The sequence below is a fragment of the Primulina tabacum genome, chromosome 11, assembly GCF_025594145.1.
Source record: "Primulina tabacum isolate GXHZ01 chromosome 11, ASM2559414v2, whole genome shotgun sequence".
Classification (NCBI taxonomy): domain Eukaryota; kingdom Viridiplantae; phylum Streptophyta; class Magnoliopsida; order Lamiales; family Gesneriaceae; genus Primulina; species Primulina tabacum.
The window spans coordinates 19,536,155-19,540,866 of record NC_134560.1 but is presented as its reverse complement, the minus strand read 5'-3'; positions in this window follow the sequence as shown (position 1 = coordinate 19,540,866).

Below are 4,712 nucleotides of genomic sequence, written 5' to 3'. Positions count from 1 at the left end.
TACAACTCTTGTATTCGATCAAAGTTTTTTAGTGAAAATCCTATCTTCGTGATAGAAGGGGTGACGTAGGAGTTATTCTATTCTTTAAACATCCAGAAACAAACCGTGTGCATTTTACTTTAGTTAGTACTTTCAGTCAGTTATTCTATCTCTCAGTCAGTTTACTTCCGCAACTGTTTTCTACAGTTAAACTGATTGTTATCGACTGACGAGATACCGAGTGTCAGTTTGTCACTAAACTGAACATAGTCTTCGAAAAATATACATAATCCGTGAGTGTTTATTCAACCCCCCCTTCTAAACACTTATCAACTTATAACCGATCCTTTCATTATGTTATGGGTCACTTGCTTTGAAACATATCTCTACGCAAAATGATGATGATTATGTATGTTTAAGTATATATGATGCAAGCACGTTTATGAAAAGTTTATGAAATGATGACACGTCTATGTTTATGTAAGTATGTTTAGAGTTTAAATATGTATTTGCTACTTTAAAATGCATGTGGATTTATTATGTATTACTTGCTATTATCAGTTTATATATGTTGAGTCTTTAGACTCACTAGAGTTGATCGATGCAGGTGAGGATGAGTACGAGGAGAAGAGAGGCGGGGACTAGTGAGCTGACTCGGACCGTGCGGAGGTCTAACTCGAGGACCGCTTAAGTTTTCAAGGATTTTATTCACGTTAAATTCATTTACTCTGATTTTAATGAAATTACTTTATGTTTTTTTTAAACAAGTACTTGTTGCAAGCTCGTTTATATTTCAAATATTTTGTCAAACATTTTATTTATATTGCATTTTGAGAGATGATTACTTATTTAAGAAAAATTTTTATTTTCCGCAAATTTTAAGTAGTTTTAAAGTACGGTACGTTACAAGCCTTCTTTGAATTTTTGATCTCAAATGATAAATCTCTTCTAAATTTTTAGTATAATTTAGAAGAGGAACAAATGTTCTAGTTGTGGACTCGATAGGAAGATTGAAGAAAAGAGTTTAAGAAGATTGTTAGTAGGGAATACTACAAGAGCTATACATGCTGAAATGTCCACTACTCGTTTTTCTTTAAAATGTACTAAATTTTTTTAATTTTTTTTCTTTCTTAAGATTTCGACCGAATATGAACACATATATACATATATATTTTTAAAATACTTTTCCACTATTTAAAAAAAACCAACCACCATATTAATCTAAAATCCCAAAGTTACGCAAATGCAAAATGTAAAATCGTAAACGTCAACCAACTCTAAGATAAAATTATTTCCAAAATAATATTAATTCTAACATCCTCTCAAAAATCTCTTGTTCGTCTGATTTACAAACCTTTCAACTTGAACAGTTGGTACTTCTGGTTCATGTACCACACTGGATTTAACGAAATGAATGTATTTTCCTTTATTCATATCCAGTATTGGCTTAGTACTCGTTTCTGAAGTGCTTTCATCATTGATGAATCTGAGACTACTCCTGTCTCCGGATTGCTTTTGCAATTCTTGCATCTTTTCCAAATAACTGAAGACTTATTCCAAGCATTTACCAGAACAGCTAGCTTCTGGTTTTCAGAACTCATTGTCTGGTAATCTGTGTTCACTCTATCATTTTCAATTTTCAACCTACTGATCTCAACCTTCATATCACTACAGCTATTTTCTTGCAAGCAAGTAAACTTACTGATTTGATCTTTTAGGTTTTGATTTTCATTTTTAACTTCCTCGAATGACTGAGAAAGTCTTGAGTACTCGTCTACCATGTCATGCAGGGCATTAACCAAATCAGTTCGTGTAAATTCATTAGAGTAAAATCAAATATCTCTCCAGATGTCGAGGTTGGTTCAGTGTCTGCCATGAGACATTTGATCTCTTCTGCATCGCTGTCACTGAAATGGCTTTCTGAGTCAGAAGACTCAGAACTAGAATCCGCCCATTTTGATTTGCTTTCTTCAGCAATCATCGCTTTGCGGTCTCTTCTGGATTTCTTGTCATTCCTCTTGTATTCCTTTTTCTTCTGATCATCCTTCTTTGGCTTCGGACAATCAGCAATAAAATGACCGATCTTTCCACAGTTAAAACATCCATGTCACCAGATGGTGAATCCTTCTTAAAGTTTCGGTTGGGACCCTGGTAGGCTCGGTGATTCTTTTTCATGAATATGGAGAACTTCTTTACAAATAAAAACATCGCATCATTGTTGATCTCTTCAGCAGTCTTTCCAGAAAGGCTCTGAATGTCAGTAGCAGGTGATGCACTTGGAACAACTGCAGCAGTAGCAGTAGCAGTAAGAGCCAATGTAGGTTGATTTGATGAGGGCTCTTATCCGCTTCTCACTTCTAGTTCAAACTCGTAGGCTTTTAAGTCTGCGAACAAGTCATGTAATTCTAACTTGTTCATATCTTTAGATACTCTCATAACCATAGTTTTTACATCCCATTCTCTGGGTAAAGCTTTCATTACTTTGAGTGCTATTTCTCTGTTGTCATGCTCTTTACTTAGAGCTGCTAGCTCATTGACCAAGCTGCTGAAACGTTCATCAAACTCACTCAGAGTTTCTCCAGCTTTCATTTTCAGATTTTAAAATTTCTGCATTGCTACAGACAATTTATTCTCCTTCGTCTGCTCATTTCCTTTACAGATTTGGATGAATTTTTCCCAAATCTCTTTCGCAGTAGAGCACATCTTGATCTTGCTGAAGATGTTCTTATCAAGTGTTTATCCTCGCCAGTCCATTCACTTCTTGGTTTTTCAACCATTTGCGGCGCACCACCAGTAACAGCAACAGCTGTATTAGGCTTTAAAATCTTTAATAAACCATCTGTGATGACATACCACATGTCATCATCTTGAGCTGCAAGATGGGCTTGCATCCTGATCTTCCAGTCATCGAAGTCTTCTTTTAAAAACATAGGTATTTTGCTGAAGTGTGCCATATCTGTTGTAAATTTTCAGAACAAGAAAAATCTGCTCTGATTCCACTTGTTGGGGATCGATATAGAGTTTAGAGGGGGAGGGTGAATGAACTCTTTCCTTTGTTGGTCGTTTTTGCAAAGGGTGCTAAAATCCTGTTAGAGATTTTTGCTGATCTTGTTCGAGTATATAACCAGCAAATCACAATAATTTGTGCAGAAACGATCTGATGGTTTAAGGGTAAAAACGATAGAACAGTAGACAATAGTTGTTTATGGAAGTTCGAAGATGAAATCTTCTACGTCTCCCCTTCTTCTATTTCTAGAAGATATCACTAAAACACTTTGGATTTTACAGTACAACACTTGTACACACCCACTTCTGCAGGGCTTATCCTTTGCCTACTGAAACTCTTAGCTTTACGACACAATGTAAATCAATTCAACAAAGTTCTGGAAAAGATTCTTTTCCAGATTACAAACTGTTCTCAAATATATAATAAAGTGTTAAGCTTGTGAAGAGATGAAGAAACATTAGCAAAAATGATCTTCGAAGATTAGATATATACTATGAAGTGTGTGCTGCTTTTCTGAATATTGAGCTTGAAGATAGGTAGTAGTTGATAGTTCAAACTAACGTTGCAATAATCGTTTCGTTGATAATGATGAAGTCACGTTATTTTCTATATAGGATTGACTCATGTATATATTGAAACTTTTGAATCTAACGTCCATAATCAAAAACGGCTTCTGTGACTTCTGAGTATAATCAGCATTATTACCAAAAAGAGATCATGCAGAAAGCTTCAACACAATCAGTCTTGTTTCATACCAAAACCGGTAAAACGTATTAAATGACTTCGTACAGCATTAATGGTGCAATTAATACTAGTACTAGGTAAAGTAACGGTAACATTTAAGACAGTAACGATCAAACAAAAGACGTTAAGTTCTGATCTTGTATAAGCTAAGTCCTGCTTCTGTTTTTCTATATCGTTAAGTACTCGATAGGTACTGCTACTGTTTAAGCAAAACGAAAGCTTCTGCTTTTATACTGTTTTCTGGTTTTACTAACGCGGCTAACTAGTTTTGACTCTCATCACCATAATAAAATTAAGTCTAACAGTGATTGTAGAGGATGTCAAACAAAGATGGATAAATAATAATATATGATTTGATTGATTAATATTGGGGTTGAGTTTATGATTAAAAATTTGATTTTGGTCGAAAAATTAAATATTTTCCCATAGTTTGAGCATAGTAATTAAACTATTTTTATTCCATCAGCTAAAATTATGAGTATCTCTATCTTCAAACACGTAGTACTCCTACGCATAACGACCACATTATTCCACAAAAATATGAGAAAGACATCGTATCTTCTAGACAATATGGTGTAGAATGAACATTGTTTTTTTTTTCTATGGATAATATGGTTCATACAAATTTATACTTAAAAATTTTAGGATACAAAAGTTTTTTGTCGTTACTAAATATGAAGAGGATATTTTTCCAATTTATTTTAAATTTTTTATTTAAGTTGGAATCTATAATTGCTATATTTTGATGTACATTAAACAAATTTTCGAAATAACACCATATTTTTCAAACCACATTGTATTGAAGAAATTGTACAACAAACTCAGCTTAATTTCATTCGTCTTTCAATCAAGTCCCTACGTTTGCGCCCCTCGTTCACCATTCAGTTTAGGGATACCCTGAATGACGAAAAGTGCCAAATAATTTATGAGTAGGTCTATTGTGAGACGGTCTCACGAATCTTTATCTGTGAGACGGATCAAT